This window comes from Lactuca virosa, chromosome 5 (genome assembly GCF_052849685.1).
Source record: "Lactuca virosa cultivar CGN04683 chromosome 5, Lactuca_virosa_CGN04683_v6, whole genome shotgun sequence".
NCBI lineage: Eukaryota > Viridiplantae > Streptophyta > Magnoliopsida > Asterales > Asteraceae > Lactuca > Lactuca virosa.
The window spans coordinates 97,785,406-97,812,123 of NC_136430.1; positions in this window are offsets into that span (position 1 = coordinate 97,785,406).

Here is a 26,718-nt window from a genome sequence, read left to right on the forward strand (position 1 = left end):
CATCCTTATATGTTTATATGCATGGCTTATGTGGTTTATATAGCTGATATAGCTAATATGGATTATATGATTATGTGGATTGTGTGGGGTATGCTCTGGGGAACTCACTAAGCATTATCTTACAGTTTGTTGGTTGTTTTAGGTACTTCAGACTCTAAGGGCAAGGGTCCAGCTTGATGGCACGGCATGCACTCTCTGGTGTTTCATTTGGGACACTCTGATTTTATGAATAATTTATTTGACGTGGTGGATTTTTGAAAACAATTGTGATTGGTATGTTATATCTTATGGAAATGTTATGGTTATTTAAAATGAAAAATTTTATTGGAAATTTGGGTTGTTACAAGTTGGTATCAGAGCCTTGGTTTTAAGGGATTCGGGCACACTCTCGGGTGTATTAGAACTCAAACTAAGAAAATAGTAAAAAAAATTTCAAAAATCAAAGTTAAAACTTCTTAAAACCGAAAAAGGGATAGTGCAATGAGCGTAATTGGCCGAGCTCAAGTAAGTGGTTCCCCAATATGTTAGCCATGTTATACTGATATTTGGAATATGATAGTCAGATGGATTTTGCTATGTGTATGCTTTAAAAATTGTATACGGTTAGGATCTTATAGCCTTAGAATGATTGATTTGGCCTTATTTCCTGTTCTTTGTCTGGTTGTGGTCCTAGGGTAGAGTTTGTTATTCGAAAGTCTATTTGATCCTGTTCTGTGTATAATTTACATGCATAGGGCAACCTGTTATGATTGATTTGAGTTCTGGTTTGATGGGAATGGAGCAAATCTTAGGGTAGCCTAGGATTTGAGTTATGCGGTAGTTTGTGAGATATGTTTTGTTCTGGGGCGAATTAGAGTTATTAGGTAGAGCCTTGGGGAAGGTACATGTAGGTGTGGAAGGTAGTATTGGGCTCGTACTACTGAAAGCACATGACCTGTACCCGAACCAATGTTAGATCTGGAAGCTCTAAGGAGACCGGTGCGGAGGAATTCCTTTGAAGATCCTGATCATTTTATTGTATGGTATTTTTCAGTTCAGTATAGTGGTGACACGTCATGGAGCAGGAGGCTCAGGATCAGGATTTGGGTCGGGCTACGATACCAAGCCCATTGACGAGAGGCTGCACGAGCTCATCGCAGCCGAGGTTACGAGGGGCATCATTGACGCTACCCCAGTGATTTTCGGGACCGTAAAGGAAGGGATGATGGAGATCATGGAGGAGTGGCTCAGGTCTTTCCGAGCCGAGATTGTTGCGGGCCAAGTTGGGGCCCGAACTCTCTCGTTCCGGGAGTTCAAGGCGTGCGGAGCGCCTGAGTTCTTCGGGGTCAGGGACCCCATAGCTAGTAGACGTTGGGTAGCAGACATGGAGAATGCCCATCGCACGAGCTTTTGCCCTGAGGCGGCAAAGGTGGGGTTTGCCTCGTGTATGTTGAGGGACCGAGTCAGGGATTGGTGGGAGGAGGTGACTAGCCAGGTGAGATCAGCCGGAGTGGCTGAGATGTCATGGGAGGAGTTTGTCAGACGTTTTGACCTGGAGTTTGCACCATCCATTGAGGTGCAACGGTTAGTGAGGGAGTTCCAGGAGCTACAGCAGACCACCGACACTATGGTGGAGATCACCGCCAAGTTTCGGGAACGGGCACTATTGATTCCGCAGTATGCTGCCGATGAGGATATGAGGAGGACGTGGTATCATTCCATGCTGATGGATGATATTCGTGAGTTCGTGAGCTTTACGGGGTGCAAAATCCTGAATGAGATGGTGGAGAAGGCCCGAGAGCGGGAAATAGAGTTGGAGCTTCACACCAAGCGGAAGCCAGAGTAGGTTCAGACAGCTGTAGGTCGGGCTAAAAAGCCTAAGACTTCTGATTCTTCCAGTAGGGGCCAGCCGGGATGTGTCCGGTGTGCCAAATGTGGGAGATCGCATGGTGGGGTTTGCCGGGTGACAGGCCCGGTGTGTTATACATGTGGTCAGCCGGGCCACGTGAGCAGGGATTGACCCAAGAAAGGCTTGATTTGTTTCCACCGCAACCAGACCGGCCATAAAAAGGCCGATTGCTCGAGGTTGCAGAGAGGAGGAGGAGTAGTGGCAGCGCCTGCGCCCGCCACAATGAGGATCACTGATTGCCGCCCTGCCAAGGCAGATGCTTCTGCGGTGAAGAGCCGCACATTTCAGTTGACTACCGAGAAGGCTCGGGCAGCGCCAGACTTCGTGGCTGGTACGTAACTTATTTTATGCTTGATATTGATTTGGTATGCTTATGTATATATGTGCTCTTATATAGGGACCTTTTTGGTCAATGGTATGTCGACTCATGTCCTTTTTGAATCGGGAGCTACCCGATCATTTGTGTCTCTTGCGCTCAACAAGAAGTTTCGGGATGCTCTGGGGACTTTGGATTTCCTGCTTGAGGTTGAGATTGCGGATGACCGCACCGTGAATGCTATGAGGGTATATCGGGACTGTGTCCTGAATGTGTTTGGGGAGAGGTTCTGTGTCGATCTGGTTCCGATACCATTGCAAGGGCTGAAGGTGATCGTTGGAATGGACTGGTTGGGGGCCAATGGGGCCATGATAGATTGTGAGCGCCAGCTGGTGAGAGTTCGAACCCAAAGTGGGGGAGAACTGGTTATTCATGGAGAGAGGGCCTCGCAGGGGCCAACCCTTTGTTCAGCTCCGAGGGCGAGGAGACTTCTCCATCAGGGTTGTTCGGGATTTTGGCATATATCTCGGATACGAGGATTGAGACCACGACAGATTTGGACAGTGTACCAGTTGTACGAGATTTTCGGGATGTCTTTCCTGAAGAGTTGCCTGGGGTGCCTCCGGAGAGGCAAGTAAAGTTTCACATTGATTTGGTGCCAGGTGCCGATCGAGAATGAAGTTTTCATTCTGTACATGTCAGATCATGAATTAGTAACTACATCCAATTTCTAAAAAAATCCCAATTGTTTCCATTTTTTGGAATGGAATATTTTAATTTACTCATACATTATATGACTTTATAGATTCCCACTAAGTGATGTGTGCAGTCCAAAGTTGATGCTGTATAATTCGTTTGGTTCCTCCTATCGACTTGGCTCATCCGAAATAAGTATTTTACAAATTTGTGAATCCCGATTAATTCCTAATTTTATTTTATTGTGTTTTTTATTCTATACATAATAAAAATACAAACCATAAACGAGACTTCAATTACTCTATTTAATCTAGAATCGAACCTGTAATCTATAGAATTGTATAATTGAAGATTCGAATTTTATCATACGCCCCTACTACTGCTGTGCAGCCTTTCCTCGGGTTCGTAGAGTCGGGTTTCCCGTTTACCCACAATGGAGGAGCCGCCCCCACCAGGCAGGCGGCCATGGGTCATAACGCTCTCTTCGCACAACAAATCCACTTTGAAGTTGACTTTTTCGCTCGGCCAATCGTCGGAATGTGTACGAGATACCATAAGGGCCCAATATCTCAATAACACCTTTGTCTAAAGCTCGATGGCTAAGGCACCGTATCAACTAGCTCCTCCTGAGATGCAGGAGTTGTCTATGTAGCTTCAAGAGCTCTTAGACCGAGGGTTTATCCGTCCGAGCAGTTCGCCATGGGGAGCACCGATCCTCTTCGTGAAGAAGAAGGACGGGTCACACAAGATGTGCATCGATTATCGGTAGCTGAACAAGCTAACGGTGAAAAACCGTTATCCTCTTCCGATGATCGATGATTTGTTCGATCAGTTGCAGGGTGCATCTTGGTTTTCCAAGATTGATCTTCGGTCGAGGTACCATCAGATGAGGATTAGGGATAAGGATATACCAAAGACAACTTTCAGGACTCGGTACGGTCACGAGTTTGTGGTGATGCCATTCGGCCTCACCAATGCCCCAGCAACGTTCATGGACCTCATGAACAGGGTGTATTGGCCGATGTTGGATCAATCTGTGATCGTTTTTATCGATGATATCTTGGTCTATTCTAAGACCAAGGAGAAGCATGAGCAGCATCCGAGGGAGGTATTAGAGACATTGAGGACGGAAAGGCTTTATGCCAAGTTCTCAAAGTGTGATTTCTAGTTGCAAGAGGTGCATTTTTGGGGCACATCATCAACTAAGAGGGTATTTTGGTTGATCCAGCCAAGATTGAGGCAGTGATGCGGTGGGAAGTACCAAAGCATGCATCTGAGATCCGTAGTTTCTTGGGTCTAGCGGGGTATTATGGGAGATTCATCCAGGATTTCTCCAAGATCGTCATACTTTTGACTCGCTTGGCCAAGAAGAATGTGACTTTTTGGTGGGGCCCGGCCCAGCAGTTGGCTTTCGAGACCTTGAGACAGAGGTTATGTGAGGCCCCGATTTTAGCGCTACCTGAAGGATTGGATGATTTGGTGGTGTATTGTGATGCGTCTATCTCGGGGTTAGGGGCGGTTTTGATGCAGAGGGGACATGTGATTGCGTACGCCTCGAGGCAGTTAAAGCCTCATGAGGCGAATTACCCCACTGACGACCTGGAATTGGGGGTGGTTGTGTTTGCCCTCAAAATCTAGAGGCATTACTTGTACGGAGTTCGGTTCACCATCTTTACTGACCACAAAAGTTTGAAGTATTTGATGGATCAGCAGAACTTGAACATGCGGCAGAGGAGGTGGTTGGATGTACTAAAGGATTATGATTGTGAGATCTTGTACCACCTAGGGAAGGCCAATGCGGTGGCTGATGCTTTGAGCCGCAAGGCGGCAAGTGCTCTGATTAGGAATGTTTGTTTGAGGATGACGGTGATTTCCCCCTTGTTGTATATGATCAAGGAGGCTCAGGTGGAGGGTTTGAAGAAAGAGAAGTGGAAGATAGAGCGGATTTGGGGTCAGATTCCCTTGTTTGTTCGGGATGGTCTGTAGTGACATAAGAACATGGTTTGGCATGCGGAATTAAAGTTTGCACAATGAACATGGTGATTTGGGTGTTCAAGAGATGTATTGATTATGTATGGTGTTGCACAAAAAGGATCAAGATCTAGACTACATAAATAACACACACTTACACACTCACTTCTACATCTCTCAAGCACACCTCTACAAGTGGTATGAACCCACCTTATATAGAAGTGTTTACATGTCTCTCTCTCACTCTCTCTAACTCATGGGTCTAAAGGCTAATGCACCACATGCAAGTGGGTTTTACAAAAGTCAAACAATTATAAAGTCAATCATGAATAACTTTGTACCCCAACATTCTCCCCCTCAAAGTTAGGAATGAATGACCCACTTCAAATCTTCCAAAATCGAGCAACTACGCGATCCGAGCCTCAAGAGTGACACATGTCGAAACGAACTTTAATCTTCAATTCTTCCATGATTCTTCAATTTGGGCTCTAGGATGTGAGACCGTACAAACCGAGCATCAACGAATGATCATGAGCTTCTCAAACTCCAAATTGATCACCAAAAGTTGAGCATATAGCACACCCCAAAAATCATCAATAAAACCAAACCCATTTCGAAAATAAATCATTTTCGAACTTCCAATTGCATCATTTCGTAAGCTTCAAAAATTCAAGGTCACTTCGGTCGTCAAATCCGCGTAATATGAAAAATTCAAGTTCGAATTTCCATAGAAATTTCTCCCCCTTTTTATAATCGAAAACTGATTATAAAACCTTCAAGGAAAGAGAACGTGCTCTATTTGGGATTTTTCGTGTCAAAACTCCCCCTTAACATGTGGCATAAACTTTGTGCGTCAATCCGAAAAATCCAAAAAATAATCAATTTTTAGCTTCGTTCACAGATCGCCTTTGACAAAATTTCTCAAAAATGGGTAGAAATTGTCAATTTCCAAATTCTATAGTGACCCGGTGCGCCCAAAACAGCAAAATATGCAAAACTCTCCCTATTTTCCAAAGCTGGGTAGAAAGCGTCAATTTGCACAAACTGCAGGGGCTTGAAATGCATTTTCTTCAATTTTCAGCAAAAACAGTCCTTTTTCGAATTTGGGTATGAACCGCCAAACATTCGAAGCCTCAGGGACTATTTTCGAAAATTTTGTCTTTGTGCACCAAACATACGAAGAGTTGTCCCAAACATTCGAAATTTCAGAAAATTTTCGAATTTGGGTGAAAAGTGTCAAACATTCGAAACTTCAATTAATTCTCTAAGTGCCAAATTTTCGAAGGTTCAGGGGCTATTTTCGAAAATTATGCTTTTTGATCAAAACATACGAAATGTTGATCATTCATACGAAGCCTTTTTCCATTTGTCAACCATTCGAAACTTGAGGGACTACATTCGAAAATTTTGCTTTTCCATTCTGTTAGAACAATGTTCTATTAGGATCGTTAGATTCTATGAAAGCAAACAGTTAAGAATGTAATCAAGAACACAAGAATGGCTTTGAATATGTCGTATGATTAATACTTCAACACCTCAGAAGAGCTCGATTAAGAACTTCGACTGTAGAGGTGTTTAGGGTTACAAAACAATGAACGTAATAATCAACACCGTCTAATGCATACATGCATGCATATTTATAGTATAACCCTATCAGATAAACACGGATGGACAGGCCCAATCCGGATACAAAACATAAAGCCCAAGACGCAACACAATTAGACTCAACAATCTCCCCCTTTGCGTCAATGGGACCGAAAGCTCACTTCGGTTGAGCTGCAGAAGTCTTCTTTATTGTTTTGAACACCTTCGGAATGATAGCCAGCAAATGATGACGGAACTTTATGTACCACCGAAGCATGTCAGTAAAATTCTTCTTGTCAGCTTCTGAGTTATGCTTGTACCGATGTATAATGTTGATGATGTGCTCCAAGCAGTCAGTTGAAAATAAATGTTTATCAACAAGAGCGAACAAAAATTTGTGAGCTTCGCCTTTTGTAAACATCACAGTGAGATGTTTTGAATCTATTTGGCCCATCTTCATCTTATTCACATCTCCTGGTTTCGATGTTGGCTTGATGGTTGGTTTCTTGTTCATTACTTTCGCTATCTCTTGATCCATAGCTGCAACCTCATGGATGTAAGAAGCCAACATCCTCTTCAAGTGCTCCAAAATCGGTTCATATTCCCTCAGATTTGTGAGCAGAATATTGAATAATAAAATCCAATCATGAGGGTTTAGATTCGGAAGATCTGCTAGAGATATAATCGACACCGAGTTTGCAGAACCTCGTGTGATTTTGAAATTGACATTTACAAATCTCCCAGCAGACGTAGGTTTCAGTACCTTGACAATGATTATTTTCTGTGCGCTCCATGATATAGAATTACCCCTGTTTCGCCAAAAGATAAACACAAATCGAACTAACAGCAACCAGAATGTTGGAAAATTAAAATTTTCGTGCAATAGAGTGACAAAAGATAAAGAAATAAAGCAAATGTGTATTGGATGTGATTGATGTCTCATTATAAGACAGAAAGCAGGGGATTCCGGGCAAGAATCGCTTCCTTCAAAGTCAAGAGAGACTTGAAGTGCTTGTGTGGGTTCCCATAAAATAACGATCAAATGTTTGTAGAGAAACATTGAAAGGCTTGTTTTTAAGTCATATGCTTAAGGTAGCTTATCTTCAACCGAACGTCGATGCTTAACATAAGACCGAACATTGGAAGAAGTACTTGTGAGACCGATGTGATCTGTTGAACAAGTAGGTGAAATATATTTTATAGTGACTAAAGAAGATATAGAAATCTCAAAAACAAAAAGAAACTGGATCTTTATGAGAAGAAAAAGCCTTGGTGTTAGACAAATTCATAAAATATCACTCAAAAATAAAAATGAGATTTCATTTGGTAACCAGTAACGTCTTGAATATGACAATTCACCGTCAATTCGTTGTTGGTGTTGGATTGTGGGCTTCACTCAGTACGTGGTATACATATCTAAGATCATAAACACAGATTTTGTGCAACCATAAACCTCAGTGGTAAAGAATGAGAGTCTCAAGGGTTACAGTGATGAACCGAAGGTTGATGGAGAAAGTAAGGAGGGTGGTTAAAGAACCGAAAGTACCTTATGCTATAAAGACGTGACTAAGCAGAAAAACTCTTAACTCATGTGAGAAGAGTAAGGTAGCTCTAGACTGAGTTGATCTGAACAGCCTACTTGGGAAGAAACGATAGGTAGAGATCGAATCATTAAGGCCTTGCTCTAAGTCGTAGAGACTTTGGTCAACATGCTGCAGCATGCTTCTAGGGACCCTTAACTAGTTCTTATGGAAATAATTATACCTGTCTTAGCTCCAAATTCTGTTGCACTGATACACGTGTGACCTAATGAAAGGAACAAACAAACAAACACACCACACAAAAAAATATTTTTGAAGTTTTGAAATTTTCTGAAAAACAATAAAAATAGAAAAAGAAAATTATTTTGGATTTTTGAAGTTTTCTGAAAAATAATAAAAACAGAAAAAGAAAATATTTTTGGATTTTTGAAGTTTTTTGAAAAATAATAAAAACAGAAAAAGAAAATATTTTTGGATTTTTGAAGTTTTCTGAAAAATAATAAAAACAGAAAAAGAAAATAAGGTTGAATAAAACACTCTTTGAACAAAATGTACAACCGAAACCTTATCTAAAAGGAATGAAGCGAAATAGACCGAGCGGTCGGTTCATTTCCGTTCCTTAAAATTCCAGAGCCGAAATAGACCGAGCGGTCGGTTCATTTCGGTTCCCGAAAATTATGGAGCCGAAATAGACCGAGCGTTCGCTCCATTTCGCTTATCTAATTTTTAGGTGTTGGATTAAGGATTCGTTACCGACTCTGCTTCCATCATTCCCAAGTCTTGCAGAATTTTATTGAAACTCGCTTCAGGTAAGGCTTTAGTGAATATGTCAGCCAATTGATCAGAGGATCGAACAAAATGCACTTCCACGTTCCCATCTTCTACGTGATCCTTGATGAAATGATATCTAAGTGCAATGTGCTTAGTCTTTGAGTGTTGTACTGGATTGTGACATATCCTTATTGCACTTTCTGAGTCACAATAGAGAGGAATCTTCTTCATACTTAGCCCGTAATCTCTTAGTTGACTTTGAATCCATATGACTTGAGAAGTACAAGATGCTGCAGCTATATACTCAACTTCGGCTGTTGAAAGTGACACGCAGGTTTGCTTATTGGACTGCCAGCTAACCAGTTTTCCGTCAAGAAATTGGCATCCACCTGTAGTGCTTTTTCGGTCCAGACCACATCCTCCAAGATCAGCATCAGAAAAGGCTTGAATGAAGAATCCAGATCTAGCAGGATACCAGAGACCGAGAGATGATGTTCGCTTCAGGTAACGGAAAATATTTTTCACCGCCACCATGTGAGGTTCTCTTGGATTAGCTTGAAACCTAGCACAATAACAAACAGAAAACATAATGTCCGGTCTACTAGCTGTTAGATACATAAGGGACCCTATCATTTGTCGATATAGTGTTATGTCAACAACAGGTTTTTCCAGAGAAGGAGTTAACTTGGTGCCAAATGCCATAGGAACCTTCACTTTTGAGTCTCCTGTCATGCCAAATTTTGTTAGTAGGGTCTTTGTATACGCCTCCTGGTTAATAAAAATACCTTCTGGTCCCTGTCTAATATTCAAACCAAGGAAAAAATTAATCGGACCCATTGCGCTCATTTCAAATTTAGTCTCCATCAACTTCCTGAATTCAGCTGTTAAGCTAGGATTCGTGGAGCCGAAGATGATGTCATCGACATAAATTTGAACTATCATTAGATGTTCGCCTTCTTTCTTTCGGAAGAAGGTTGGGTCAACCGAACCTTGCTTAAATTTCGACATTTTCAGAAAGCGAGTTAAAGTTTCATACCAGGCTCTTGGTGCTTGCTTCAAACCATATACCGCTTTATCCAGCACATAGCAATGATCAGGGAATTTCTCATTCACGAACCCGGGAGGTTGCTCAACATACACTGTTTCTTCTAGTTCCCCATTCAAGAAAGCGCATTTGACATCCATTTGGAAAACTTCGAAGTTTTTATGAGCAGCATATGCCAGGAAGATTCTAACCGACTCCAACCTAGCTACTGGAGCGAAGGTTTCCTCATAATCTATCCCTTCCTCTTGGCAATAACCTTTCACCACCAACCGAGCCTTGTTGCGAATGACATTCCCTTCTTTATCTAATTTATTTCTGAAGACCCATTTTAAGCCTACCACTGAAGCATCCTTTGGGGTAGGAATCAGCCTCCAAACTCGGTTGCGTTCAAACTCATGGAGCTCATCTTTCATTGCTTGAACCCAATCAGAATGATCAAGTGCAGCATTAACTGTTTTCGGCTCGACCTTGGATATGAATGAATTAAACATACATAATTCAACTTTAGAGAATAATGCAGTTTGTTTCGCTTTCAACTGTGAGCGAGTGAGTACTTTTTCAGATGATTCTCCAATAATTTGAGCTTTGGGATGGTCCTTGGTCCATTTGATTAACGGAGGATAATTTGGGTCATATGCTGGATCCAATTCAACATTCACTTCCTCTTCAAGTTCTGATTGATCACCCTCGCCTTCGTCAGTTGCATTCTCTTTCTCCCCCTCGACTGGCGAAGTGTAACCTGTGGCATCATCAGAATTTGCATCCTCTGTGGGAGTAGGATTCTCCCCCTCGATTGGACAACTATTGGGTGGGTTTGGAGCATTATGTTCCCCTTCACCTGGACTTTTATGAGTTGGGGACGAAATTGGATTCTCCCCCTCGAAAGATACTTCGATTGTCTTTGGTGCTGAAGAACTCTCCCCCTTGAATATTGAGCCGTTGATGGGAGAGTCAGTTGAGGATTGAAAACCTATAGTTTTAGGAGGATCACTTTCCATTTCTTTGGCAGCTTCATCTATGATCTTTTTGAGATTATCAATTTTGTTATCTACTGCTTTCGCCTCTGAGTGTGCCGCTTTCTCTGGTTCATCAAATAACCGAATGTACTCTTCAAACAGGTTGGATATTGGAACCGAGACCTGTCCAGATTCAGGAAATATTTCACTTAAGTCACTTTCACTCCTTTGCACTTTCTTCATGTAGTTATCTTCAAAGGTGACATAATATGTTTCTTCAATTCGTTTGGAGCGTTTGTTCAACACTCTGTAGGCTTTAGAAGAGAGTGAATATCCTAGAAAAATTCCTTCATCTGCTTTGACGTCAAACTTGTTTCGGTTCTCCTTTGAATTGAAGATGAAGCACCTTGAACCGAACACATGAAAAAATTTGACGTTGGGCTTTCGATTGTTTATGATCTCGTATGGAGTGATTGAGAATCTCTTGTTGAGCAAGGATCGGTTCTGAGTGTAGCACGCGGCTGCAACTGCATCAGCCCAGAAGTATAACGGAAGAGAAGCGAAACTGAGCATGGTTCTGGCTGCCTCACACAAAGAACGATTTCGTCTTTCAACAATCCCATTTTGTTGTGGTGTATAAGGGGCCGAAAAATTGTGAGTTATCCCCTTGTCAGCCAGAAAGTCCTCAAAATCGTTATTCTTGAATTCCTGACCGTTGTCACTTCTGATATTCCTCACCGTCTTTCTCAGCTGCACTTCCACTTGCTTGATAAATGTCTTCAACTTGGGAGTAGCATCTGATTTTTGCTTAAGAAAGAAAACCCAGGTGAAGCGTGAAAAATCATCTACAATCACAAGGATGTACTTACTACCACCGATGCTCTCGATAGCCGAAGGTCCACATAAGTCAATGTGCAATAGTTCAAGAGCTTCAACAATCTTTGTATTAATTCGTGTAGGGTGGCTCTTTCTGCTTTGTTTGCCCATCTCACATACAACACACAGATGTTCCTTGTCAAACTTGAGAAGAGGGAGGCCTCGAACGTGATCACCAAGCACCAACTTATTAATGTCTTTGAAGTTCAGGTGCGATAGTCGTCGATGCTACAACCATCTTTCATCAGTGTTCGCCTTTGACAGCAGACATATTGCTGGTTTTCCTCGTATTGGGTTGAGATTTAAAGGATACATTTCTCCTTTGTGTTCAGACTTTAGCAGAACCTTTTTCGATTGCTTTTCTATTATTTCAGAGCCCTCATCATCAAATGATACTTTCAGACCTGTTCCCACAACTAATTGTGACATGCTGATGAGGTTATGCTGCAATCCTTCCACATACGCCACTTTTCGAATTGAGAAATCTCCATTGGTTATCATACCATATCCCTTGATTGTTCCATAGGAGTTATTGCCATACTTTACACACCCACCATCTCTTAGGGACCGAAACTCCCTCAGCTCTTCCTTTCTTCCTGTCATGTGACGTGAGCAGCCACTGTCTATATACCATTCATCACCGAATTGCTCGTCACTAATTACCTGCAAATCTAAGCAGATTTAGGAACCCAAAGTTTCTTGGGTCCTGGTGAGTTTTTCATAGAAAAAGGAAGTACAGAAGAAATATCAACTAAATATGTTCTTTTTACTAGAGTCGTTTGATCTTTTCTTTTAATGGTGTACACCTTGATTTTAGTTTTATCTTGTTTAGGTTTTGGTGTATAAGTTTGTGTGTTGTTAGATGGTTTAGGAATATTCTTTTGAATCCTAGGTTTAGCTGACTTTTTCTTATTATTGAACTCAGAATCAAGCTTTCCCTTGCCTTTGATATCCTTCATTGAAGTTAATTTTCTTTGGGAGTTAGAAGGACCGAAACTAGACTTAGGACCGAGACTCGACTTTCGGTTCTGAGTGCTGTTGTTGGGACCGAAAGTAGGCTTTTGGTTGTTAGCCTTGGCGGTTGGACCGAAACTTGTCTTTCGGTTCTGTGAATCCATGTAGGGACCGAAACTTGTCTTTCGGTTCGGTACGCTAGTTTGGGAACCGAAAGTAGACTTTCGGTTCTGAGATTTGGAATAGTAGGAATTTGGGCTGAAGTTTTCTTTTCCTTTCAGTTTTTCCTTTCCTCTATCCGTTGATTCTTTCTTAGGAGGTACGTAGTTGGGATTTTAGGATTCCCAGTGACGTTTTCGCTCATTCAGATTCCTTGCGTATCTTTGATTTCTTAAGCGTTTCTGTTCAGCTAACTCCTTCTGTGATTTGTGGATATTGAAGCTAGCCTTTGGCTTCTCCTTTTTAATTTCGGTTGTATTTGTTGGAACAGTTGGTTCTGTCATCGGTTCTTCAGGGATTTCTTTGGTTCCACTTGTGCTTGGTTTGTCGAAACTTGAGGGTTTGTTGATGGGTTCAGCAACATATCTTCCTTTAACCCTCCATGAAGTTTGCTCAGATAAGCCTACGGTTTCGTCTGCGTTGTCGATAGGGGCAGACCAGAAGTAATCGTCGCATCCTTCAACATTGTCTTTGTCGACCAGGATTTGTAATTCTGCTGTTTGTTTAGCAGTGATTTCTGTAACTGCATACACCTGATTCGGCACCGTTTGAACCTTTTGGTAGACCATAACTTTTTCCTTGAGTTTCTTTGTCTTGTCTTTTGACAAGCGAGCGAACTCAACCGAATTTTCAGAAATGAGAGGTTTCTCATTCTAGGTTTCGCTTTTCATAAACTCTGAGCAATCAACTACATCTTCCACTGAGATTTCGCTCATCTCACTTTCCTCATCAAATTCAGACGTATTTTCTAAGTTCATTTTATTTTCTGAAATCAATTTTGCGTTAGACGAGTCAAATGATTTGATAGTTTCGAACTTTATTTTTAACCTATCATTTTCATCTAAAAGATCTTTGAGCATACATTTATGTTCCTTAGAGTCAATGAAGGTTTCTATCTTGTCCAGTCTGATTTTGTAATGAATTGACGTTTCTTCTGAGGACACTACTGATTCACATTTTGCTATGACCTCATCCTCCTTAAATTCAAGGAAGGGTAACATCATCTTATGAATCTTCTTTCCTATCTCACAACTTAAATGCAATTGAGCAATATTAAAGTATAAACGCTTAGCAATTAAACAAAAAACATTCCTTTGTTTTAAAAACTTTAAATTGTCTCTTTGTAAATAAATACTTTCATCCCTAGCCCTTATTAACTCCGCCTCCTTCAGCTCAATCCACATCCTTCTCTCCTCACTTTTTGAAGACACCCTGCTGAGTTGGTCAGTTAGGTTAGAATTCGCTAAGCGAGTTTGCATGAGACTACCACTTAAGTTAGAAAATTTAAATTTTAATTCATTTAATTCTTCTTCGTAATCTGTTATTGGAACTTTAAGTGATTCAAGGATGGATTGTACCTTTTTGATCAACCGATCGCAGTCGTTGATCTTCTCACTCACAGGCTTGGCCGCAAAACACTTGTCCTCAGTCAGGTTCGGTTCCTCACTTGCACTTTCGGTTGATGAACCAGCTGTGACAATTAAACACCTTCCAGCCGAAGCTACTTCCTTTGCCACATAAGCCTTTCCATGAGTGGGCTTTCTCACCTCTTCATCTTCAGAATCGGTTGACCAAACTTCGACGCCACCGAACTCATCTTCACCTGCATTCTCCTGCACAATCAAGGCATTCATAGAGCTGTTAGTTGCCTTCTTTTTCTTGATCTCTTCCAACTTGCACATGTAGTACGTCTCATCATCTTCACCATCTCTTTTCTCAGCCATTTTCCTTAGCATGCAGTCTTTGGCAAAGTGGTTCTTGCAGTGACAGTAGTTGCAGTCGAACCCAGAGTCTCCTGCAAGTTTGCTTTCCTTCTTGTCTTCATCCTTTTGAGAAGAGATTTTCGCTTCGTCCTTCACCTTCTCAGAACTGTAACTTCCCTGCCAGTTTCGGTTCTTGTTGACAGGAAATTTTCTTCTTGCAAACTTCTTTGGATTGGTGACCATCATAGCATACTCCTCGCTTGTAAGGTCACACTCAGACATATCAGAATCTTCTTCTTCTTCTACAATGCTTTTTGCTTTTGAGACAAGGGCCAGCGATCCCACACCAGAAACTACTTTCGCTTCTTTGGTTACTACACTTTCATGGGACTTAAGTATTCCCACAAGTTTCGCCAGTGAGTAAGATTTAAACTGTTCATGCGCTTTTACGGTTGAAACCACAGCCATCCATTCTGGTCTCAGACCGTTCATGAAGGTCACCTTCTGCTCGATCAACTTTCTTTCTATTCCATGCTTGATCATCTTACTTAGAAGATGATTGAACCGATCGAAAGTTTGTATGAGTTTTTCTTCTGGTTTCTGTTCGAAAACTCCAAATTCTGACAGCAGCAAGGTTTGAATGGAGTGTTCCAGATCTTCATCAGTTGAATAAAGTTCTTTCAACCTATCCCAGATTTCTTTGGCCGTCGTGCATGATCCAACCAATCAAAAAGTGTCAGATTGCAAGGCGAATCTGATCATTCTCATGGCCTTCACGTTACACAACAACTTGTCTTTCTCATCATGTGGCATCTTCTCTACATCCGCCACCAGCTTGTTATATTCCTTTTGGGACTTAACTGTCGTGTTCGTTCCTGAATGAACAAACGGCCCAAGTGTGATAGCTTCCCAGATGAGATAGCCATTATCTTCAGATCCAACCACGTAGTCTTCAAAGTGATGTGCCCATACTTCATAGTCTTGAGTGTAGAGTACGGGTATCCTGGTTGTTGATCCAATGCTGTTTGAGATGTTGATGGGATTTGTTTGCGAATCTTCGTGAGACATGGTGAGCTGCTAGAATCAAACCTGTAAACTTGAGATTAGGGTTTTATCTGAAACAGAGTTGCCGTCGATACGAAGAAGACGACTTCTATTTATACGATAAAAGCGGAAACCCTAAAGAATTCTGAATACAGAAGGAATGTGTATTGATCACATAGTCTCCTGCTCTGAAACCAATTGTTAGAACAATGTTCTATTAGGATCGTTAGATTCTATGCAAGCAAACAGTTAAGAATGTAATCAAGAACACAAGAATGGCTTTGAATATGTCGTATGATTAATACTTCAACACCTCAAAAGAGCTCGATTAAGAACTTCGACTGTAGAGGTGTTTAGGGTTACAAAACAATGAACGTAATAATCAACACCGTCTATTGCATACATGCATGCATATTTATAGTATAACCCTATCAGATAAACACGGATGGACAGGCCCAATCCGGATACAAAACATAATGCCCAAGACGCAACACAATTAGACTCAACACATTCCAAACATACGGAATTTTCAACGCTTCGTACGAAAGCATCTGCTCTTCATACGAAAATTTGGGAAGGTGTTAAACTAACGAAATTTCAGGGGCCATTTACGTAACATTGCTTTATTTTTCCTCAATTCACACGAAATCAGGCAACCCAAACACACGAAACTTTTTCCTTCTCTCTCCCCTTCGTACGAAAATCATCTTCACCCAAAATTTTCTCTCTCCTCTTCGTATGAAACTTCATCTTCCCCAATCAAACAAAAATTCTCAACATACAAAGCATACAAAATTTTTCATACGAAATCGAAGCATAACGAAGCCTCTTAATGAACAGTAACCTCTTAATCATCCAACCTCTGAATCGAATTAACTCACTGCTCGGTTTATCCCTTCGTTCCTTACAGTTCTTCTCCAATTCATCGATCAAATAACCAAGGCTTCGTTCGTTCAAGTATCAACCCAAATCATCAACAGCAAACAACATTAGCCAACATCGATTCCCAAATCTTCGAAGAAATCGACCCATCTAGTCTTCAAAAGCCAAACCCAGGAACCCTTCATACATTAACCCCAAATTCTCGTTCTTACAGTTCTTCCTTCTTTTCATTACAGGGACCCCAAAATCGAAACTATTTCTCAGTCCAAATCACTCAACCATTCACTGAATCAACATCAGCCAAAATCGACTGTGAATCGTCGACTGCAAAAACGAAATCATCAACCCAATGAAACATCAAGACTTCGCTTTTCCAGTTCAACCCAAAATCTATTTCACTTCTTTCGTTCCATCGACTTCAAAGTCGAATTCACCATCAAAATCATCGACCATACAAGAACAAAAATATTTGTACCCAGTTCATTTCGTTCAATCCTTTTATCTGTCTTCGTCCAAGCAAACATCAAACATCCAATTTCAAATTCAATTTATCAAGAACATAACTGTTGACTTTTTTTTGGTTGACCCCGACGAACAACAAAACTATCGATCGATTCCTGTTTTGATGAAATCTGCTTCGAATTTCATTTCAATATTCTCAATCGTCAACCATCGTCTTTGAGAACAACAATTAGAACTTGATTTTGACTTTCAATTTAATCAAAAATCAACATCTTGATCATAATCGAATTTAGGAATCAACGGAATTAAAGAAAATCGATTCACGAGATATAATAACCAAGGATTAATAACCGATTTTAAGAAACAAAGAAGCGAAATCGGAACTCAAGATCACTGATTACGATGAAAGACGAGAATCATAACAATCGATTCAATCATAACAATCTCAACCGATTTCAAGAACATTATGAGTTTCCAACTAAACTCGATCTTAAAGAAAACCATGAAGGTACAACACTTTTATGCATCCGATGAAGAACAGACACAGTTAATGTTCCAAATTGATTTAATCAGCCTTTGGACTCCACTATCAATGAAATCAGATCACAGAAAAAACATATGGGCTTCGAATATGTTTTGAACAGTAACAAATCAAAATTTTGGGCTTAAATGATTTAACTGAATAGTAATTGATATATGAAATGGATTGGGCTCAATGAATTTGGACATGAACAATATTTGAATTTAGATTTTGTTTTTGGTTGGATTTGATCTTAAAAAAAATTATTGGATCATTAATGGGGTTTTCAAAGAAAATTTGATCCAACGAGTCAAACGATCACAAATTAAAAACGCAACGCACGAATTCAATGAAATTAAGAGAGATCATAGAGAGAGACTCACCAAAAATGCTCCAATTGTGACAAATGTTGCCAAACCGAGAATCGTTCTTCAAAAATCACCTTGATCTTCGAAGACCCGCTCTGATACCAATTGTAGTGACATAAGAACATGGTTTGGCATGCAGAATTATTTTGATGAGACTATTACTTATTTTGATTCAATTGTTGTGTCTGATAGCAATGAGGCCAACAAGTTGTCCATGGAGTTATTAGAGACCAAAAAGCGATTAGACATGAAAATAAGTAAAGTTGATTGTTTAGAATTACAAATAACGAATATTATGTGTGATAGAGATACTTTGTCAAATGAAGTCAAACTTTTGCTAGCACAAAGAAATATATACTGCAATTCTGCTAAGAGACTTTATGGCAAATTAACTGATTTACATCATTCATGTGAAATAAGTAAAGAGCAACATAGAAAATTACTACCTTTTCTAGCATACGAAAGAGCTAAGGTAGATAATATTTCGTATGATTGTGAGAAAATAATAGCTGATTTTGACAAAGTTCCTGATGATAGATATAAATATGGAATTGTCAAAATTGATGAATGTCTTGATGCGAATGAATTAGTTAGCATAGTGAATGATACTTTGACTAAATCTGAACAAATTCAAATTTTGAAAAAGACTGAGAATTCAACATCTGATTCTCAATCTAATTTTGCTGATATTGAAGATAATTCTGACAATATTAGTGAAATTAGTGATCTTGAGGATGTTGATTGTTCCCAGTTGTCTGTTGTTAATGTTACATCAACATTTAAAGGGAAAGAAAAAGTTAAGGATTTGATGGTTAAGAAAGAAACTGATATACCCTCAACTTCGAAAGTTTGTGATATGGACTTCGTAGATCTCAGAGACAGTCAAACTGATGATAGCGATGATGAAAACGAAGAGAAAAATTCGAAGGAAGAAGACATTCCTCGAATTGTGGTTGATCAAGTGTATGGTGATACATACAAGTTCGAAAAGGTGATGAATGAACAAGGTGCTCACTTTCTTGAAATGAATACTGTGGTTTATCCAAATTTCAAGTGTACAGATGATGTCATTTTCCCAAATCAGGTGTTCGTAACTACTGGAAATGTCGAGAATGTCAAACCAGAATTAAAGAAGTTAGTTGAAGAGGATAATTTGAAAACAACAGACAAAGGTTTTTTCGCAAATCAAAGCACAGTTGAAAACAACCTAACAAAGAATTCGTACGTTTTTCAACGTCAAAAACCACAAAGAAAATGGGTTGAAAAATCAAAAATTGAAAAAGAAATTTCAAAACCAGTTGTAGTGGAAAATGAAATGTTGTCAAACTAAACACCAAGGAATTCAAAGATCAAATTGACAAATTTTCGAAAGAAAATAACATATCAAAAAGACAAGCTCGGAAGAAAATATTTTGGCAGACTATTGAGTCTCAAAAGATGTCAAATGAAATGACAAAACCTGTTAAGACTGTGAATTCAACAACTTTTTCAGACAAAAAGAAAAATCCCGCTCAAACAAATAAATATTTGTCTGAATCACAATCACCCAAAAATGTTTTCAAAGCTAAAAATTCATCTTTTTCAACAAATAATCAACATTCATCAAAATCAAATCATTTAAGGTCTGAAGTGAATAAACAACCAATGTTTTCGAAAGTCTAAAAAACTAAAATTTCAAATACATCAAATTCAAATAAAAAATTCTTTCAACGTCAAGATTTTAAATCCAATGTTGATACATCTTATGGTGAATCTTTTCTAACCAATCCAAAAGTTGATTTTGTTCCTAAAAAGCCAAATTTTCCTAATCATACGAAGAAAGAAACTATGAAAATTTCACATGAAAAGGGGATAACTTCAAGGAAGAACATTGATCATTGGGTTGAAGGCAAAGGAAAAATGTATCAGTCGAGTACATTTTCAAAGGAGCAAATTCACGAAGCCTATGAAAAGTATGTGAATACTTCATCAAACGGAAGTTCATCTTCTAAGGATTCGAACATATCAGTCAAAGCATGGAAACCAGTAGTGAAAGCAAAGAATGTACAATCACAAACTCAGAATACGAAGGGTAATGTCAGTGAACATTCGCAACCATCAAAATCTTATGTTTCGGTTCCTTTAAATGAAGATGTGAACTTAATTGATAGTCTCAAAACCAAAGTTTGTGATTGGGTTAAAAGTTCTTCATTACATTCGAAATTGAAATCTAATTTCCAAGGACCCAAAAAGCCTTGGGTACCTAAATTTTTTCACTAATTGTAGGTACTATGTGACGAGAAATATGATAATAAATGGTACATTAATAGTGGTTGCTCTCGTCACATGACTGGGAAGAAGGAGAATTTACGTGATTTTCGAAGCATAAAGAATGCTGGAGTTGTGAAGTTTGGGAACAATAAAAAATGTCAAGTCAAAGGATATGGGAAGATAACAAACGGACAATTCACAGTGAATCGTGTTGCGTATGTTGAAGGTCTTCAACATAACTTGATAAGTGTTTCCCAACTTGTTGTGGGCACTGGCAATCAAGTTCTTTTTAATGAAGAAGGAAGTGTTATTTCGAATGTCAACACTAACGAAGTTTTACTTAAATCCAAAAGGAAAGGTGACATGTTCACTTTGGACATCAATCCGATAGTAGGGAAACCTGCTATATGTCTTCTTTCGAAAGCAACATCAGACTTAAGTTGGCTTTGGCATCGAAGACTTTCTCATCTCAACTTTCATAACATAAATAAACTTGTGGTACAAGATCTGGTAAGAGGTTTACCTGTACTTAAATTTGATAATGATTCTTTATGTGCAGCTTGTGAAGTTGGAAAGCAACATAAACAAGGTCATCCAATTACGATAGATTCGAAAATTATCGCACCTCTGGAGCTCTTACATATTGATTTGTGTGGTCCATCAACAGTTTCAACACTCAACAAGAAAAGGTACATATTAGTCATTGTTGATGATTTTTCCAGATTTACGTGGGTTTATTTTCTCAGGCTTAAATCCGAGGTTGCACAAATCATGATTGACTTTATCAAAAAGATGGAAACAACATTGAAGAAGATTGTTCGAAAGATTAAGAGTGATCATGGAACTGAATTTAAGAACAATGTTCTTGATTCATTTTTGGTGGACAAAGGGATTTCATATAATTTTTCATCTCCATACACTCCACAACAAAATGGTGTTGTTGAACGAAGAAATAGGTCTCTATGTGAAGCGGCAAGGACTATGCTGGCATATGCGAATCTTCCACAATACCTTTGGGCTGAAGCAGTATCCACCGCATGTTTTACTCAAAACAGATCTTTCATTCATCGTCGTTTTAACATCACTTCATACGAAATTCTCAACAATCGAAAACCTAATGTGAAATTTTTTCATGTTTTCGGATTCAGGTGCTTTATTATGAATCTCAAGGATAATCTTACGAAATTTCAAGCTAAAGCAGATGAAGGAATTTTCTTGGGATATTCGCATAATTCAGTCGCATATCATGTGTTGAACAAAAGAACACGAAAAGTGGAAGAAACTTTTAATCTTACATTTGATGATTACTATATTAAACAAACTGAAACGCATTTTGAAAATCATCCTATTCTAAAAGAAATACAAGATGAATCTGAACCTTCACAAATATTGGATATTGATTATGATTTAATTTTTGGTATTTCAGATCATGCTGTTGATGCTGAAATTAATGCCAATGATAATCATCTCCCTGAATTAACAAAGCTTACTGATGATTCAACCTCAACTTCTTAAGAAATAGGCGAAAATATGCAAAATAATCCAGTGGCGGGGGAGCAATTGGATTCAAACACTCTTGTTGAGGGGGAGCATTCTTTCGAGGGGGAGAATGAGAGATTGGATGTTGATGTTGAGGGGGAGCATTTAGAATATAATGAAGATAATAATTATTTTAATGATGTTTGTTCGATTGCAGGTTCAGAGAATGAGGATTTATACGAAGATTCACCTTTGGACTTTGATCCAGCTTATCCACCAATGGAAAAGTGGACAAGAGATCATCCGAAGGATCAAGTAATCGGGAATCTGCAAGAGGGTGTTTTAACAAGAGCTCAAATTCGTGAAAAGAATGAGGTATTGAATACTCATCAAGAATTTTGCTTGTTCAATGTTTTCATCTCTAAAATTGAACCAAAGACAGTTAAGGTTGCAATGGAACACTCAGATTGGGTTGTTGCGATGCAATCTGAATTGTCTGAATTTGAACGAAACAAGGTTTGGAGATTAATTCCTAAACCTGCAAATGTTTCGATTGTCGGGTTAAAATGGATTTTCAAAAATAAAACCGACAAAGATGGAAATATTGTTCGAAACAAAGCCAGACTTGTTGTTAAAGGATATTCACAACAAGAAGGAATCGACTATGAAGAAACTTTTGCCCCTGTCGCAAGACTCGAGGCTGTTCGTATATTTCTGGCTTATGCAGCTCACAAAGACTTTGATGTCTATCAAATGGACGTGAAGTGTGCATTTTTAAATGGAGAGCTTGAAGAAACAGTTTACGTGGAACAACCCCCAGGTTTTATTAACGAAGAATATCCAGATCATGTTTATATTTTAGATAAGGCAGTTTATGGTTTAAAACAAGCACCACGAGCATGGTATGCAACTCTTACTTCATTTTTGTAACAATCTAAATTTAAACAAGGATCTGTTGACCCCACATTATTTCGAAAGAAAGTTGGGAATCATCTAATGCTTGTTCAAATTTATGTTGATAATATTATTTTTGGCTCAACTGATTCTGCCTTATCTAGAGAATTCGAAGATTTGATGAAAAGTAAGTTTGAAATGAGTATGATGGGAAAAATCAATAATTTTCTTGGACTGAATATTCGTCAAAACAGAGAAGGAATTTTCATTAATCAAGAAAAATATATGAAGAATCTGCTAGAGAAGTTTGGATTGACGAATAGCACAAAGTTACGAGTTCCTATGGCAACATGCATAAAGTTGACACCTTCGTTAGATAAACCTGCAGTTGACCTAACTCTTTACATGAGCATGATTGGTTCATTACTTTATCTTACAGCGAGTAGACCTGATATCATGTTTTCTGTGTGTAATTGTGCTAGGTATCAGTCAAATCCACGAGAACCATATCTCACTGCTATGAAGAATATATTTCGTTACCTTAAAGGAACAATTTCGTTAGGATTGTGGTATCCTTCGAAAACAGGGTTCTTTGTACAAGCTTATTCGGATGCAGACTTGGGTGGTTGTAATCTTGATAGAAAAAGCACAAGTGGCGGATGTCAATTTCTCGATGGCAAATTGGTGAGCTGGCAGTCGAAAAAGCAAACATGTGTATCAATTTCAACAGCTGAAGCAGAATATGTGGCTGCTGCTGCTTGCACATCACAAATTATATGGATTCAAAGTCAATTGCGTGATTATGCAATCAATATGAAAAAGATTCCATTATATTGTGATTCTCAAAGTGCAATAAGAATTTGTTATAATCCTGTGCAGCATTCGAAGACTAAACATATAGCTCTTCGTTATCATTTCATCAAGGATCATGTGGAGGATGGAAATATTGAAGTACATTTCGTGAAAACAACTGATCAGTTAGCTGATATTTTCACAAAACCTTTAGATGAAAAATCCTTTGTGAAAATTTTAGAAGGACTTGGAATGATAGATGGAAATTTTGTTCCATGCGAAAAAGGAGAATGATGATTGACCAGGAATGATTCAGAGGTGCCGAATGAACAACAAAGCAATAACAGTCAACGTTCAGAGGTTACTGTTCATAGTCAACGCTTCGAATCCCTTCGAATTCGTAAATTTATCATATCTTTTAAGGGTTGATTCAGAGATTACTATTCATAGTCAACGCTTCGAATCCCTTCGAATTCGTAAATTTGTCACTTATCAGGGGATGATAAAATTTCGTGTATTTGCAACAAGTACAGTTAGCATTTAATTTTCGAAAAATTAAAAATCCAAAAAGATTTTCGTTTTTTTTTGTCATTTAATTTTCGAAAAATTAAAAATCCAAAAAGATTTTGTTTTGCTTTTGTTTTGTCTCTATTTTCGAAAAATCAAAACAACAAAAATATTTTGTTTCCTATTTCTTTTTAGTATTTTGTTGCAGATATATATGATGATACACAGTGGATTATGCTTGCAGTTCTAGGGTCAGGTACATTTTTCGTACGAATCGATAAATTATCAATATTTTGAACTAGTTGAGTTGTCCCTAGAAGCATGATGCTGCATGTTGTCCAAAGCCTCCAATGACTCAATGTGTGTGTACGAAAGCCTTAATGAAATTCTTCATACAAAAATTTCTTCCCAATAAGGCTTATATTCACATTATTCTCTGAGCTACCTGACTCTTCTCGAAATGAGTTAAGAGTTTACTGTTTTGTCCACAAATAACAGAGGTACCTTTCGTGTCTTACACCAATCTTTTTCACCCATAAAGTTCTTACACGATCACACACGAAGACATATGTCCGAGAGGTCTCTGATCAAACCTATCGAGACTTAGATATATCAAAAATTTGTGTTTATGATCTGACATCATGAGACCGTGATGAAAGAGAAACCCAATTTTCTAAACTTTTAAGGAATTGACGGGGAACTATGTTCCAGATTTTCATGAAACATTTGGTTTAGTACCAACATTCGAAACTCCAAATCATATTCAATTCGTATGAGTGGTCTTGATCAAACATTCGAAACCCATGATGTTTGTTACCCAACAAGATCCAACACAAATTTTTTCTTGAAAATGATTTCCGTGTGAGTTTCATTCAAACTTCAATGTCACTTCAAATCTATCAAAACAAACTTGTCCCTGACTACACTGGTCAAACAAGTAATTTCTGTTACAATTTATCACCTTATGTTTAGGATGACATGTAACGAAAATTTTAAACTACCCACGAAGCATTATAAAAGAAGCCCTTCGATACTTATTTACAAGTATTCGATTGTATTTCACGGGAACCTACACAAGCAGTTGATCATTTCTCTTAATGATTAATGAAGCAATCTTTGCCCGAGATTTTATCTGCCTTCGTGTCAAATTAATATTTTGACATCACAATATCCCAAATCTTTCTTATCTTTGTTTCTCGTCTAAATTCTTTGGAACACTGCACTCACGAAATCCTTGAGGTTCTGAGTAATACCAACTCAGGCTGATGATTTCAAATATCTGGCATATGACTTCGCTTTTCATCCCAAAAGCGAAAGAGCCTTGCTTCCATACGAAGGGTTCTGACGGTTACAATCTTCTTGGGGATAACAATACAGGCTAGTTTTTAATGACGTATGGTATTCTGTCCGGATTTCAAGGTGATGTGACAGATACTTTTTGACGCATGGCTACTTTTACGCAGTAATGGTCCGATTTTCAAGGTGCCACGTCAGATGTCATTAAATATACATCCCGCTTCAAATTCAAACTTCAGGGTTACATATAAAAGGGGATTCAAGGGTTCATTATCAGTTTACGCGATCAAAAAGCAAAAATTCCCAAATTTTCTGATCTTCAAAGTTTTCAAACCCTAACAATGGCGACTTCTGTTCATGTTGATGCTGATCCTTCTCATACCACAGATGATGTCTCTTCATTACCAATTATGAAGATTCAAGCAACTAACTATTACTTGGAGGGTGATGTATCTAAATACCCGGAAGAATTGAAGATGTTAATTGTTGCCTTGAAGAGCTCTGTTTTATCTAAGGCAATGTTCTGTTCGTTATGAGTTCCAATGTCATGGCTTTCTCAAGCAGGATCAATCGCTACTTACAATAAAGCTTCTGATACAATTACTTTCCATCTGGTGAATGACAAAAAGGTTAGATTATCAAAGAAACTCTTTTGCCAAATTCTTGAAATTCCGAATTCACCTCCGTATGTTGCTTTCACATTTCCTCAAATAGTTCATATGTTTAATGATATGGGATATCAGCCTCAGTTATCCAAGATCAGTGATTTTAAGAAATCTGGTCTTCCAAGTATCTGGAATTTCTTATTTGGTATTTTTCTAAGATGTTTAACTGGGAGAACAGTTGGTCTTGACAAAGGAAGAATGGAAGTATATGCCATGGTTGCTGGGCTATAGTATGATCTTCAAGTGGATTATTCTACACAATTGTGGAAGGAATCCCAAAAGAGTGTAGAACACACGAATGCTATTCATGGTATTTCGTGTGCAAGATACTGGAGCTTGATTTTACAACATTTTTACAACAAGGAAGGGATTTTGGTACCCAATGATGAAGAAAAAGCTGTTTTCAACCATACCACTATCGAAGGATGTCACAGATAGTGCTGAGGTTTTTCCATCTGTTGCTCGTATTCCAGATGCAATGCTCAAAAGAGTTGATCCTTCGAATTCTGTTTTAGTGGCATATTTGAAGACTATTGATTCTACTATCGAATCTGGGAAACTATTGGACAGGGAAGGTAAGAAATCCAAGTGGTCAAAGAAGACTGAAACTACTTCTCATGAAGACAAAATCACAGAGTTGACTTCTTCGAAATCTCCAAAGAAGAAGCCTCTAACAGTTGAAGTGTCTGTTGCTGAGACACAAATGATTGAGCCTGTTGTTGAAGAAACTCAAGAACACGTGATCATTCCTTCGAAGACTGGTATGTTTCGAAGAATCAAAATGAAGTCAACACATAAAAGCAAGTCTCCAACACAAAAAGTGGTTCGAAAACCTCACATCACTCATCAAGGTGTTTTAATTCGAGAAGTGCCAGCACCTGTTTCTCTATTATCCAAGAAACGAAAGGCTGAGGATATGGCTAAACATTTGTCGAAGAAGAAGAAGAAGAAGACACGAAAGCTTATGCTTTCTACTGAGTCTACAGAAGATGATGATGAAAGAATTCCTGAAACACCAGAAGTAATTCTTCATGCAGAA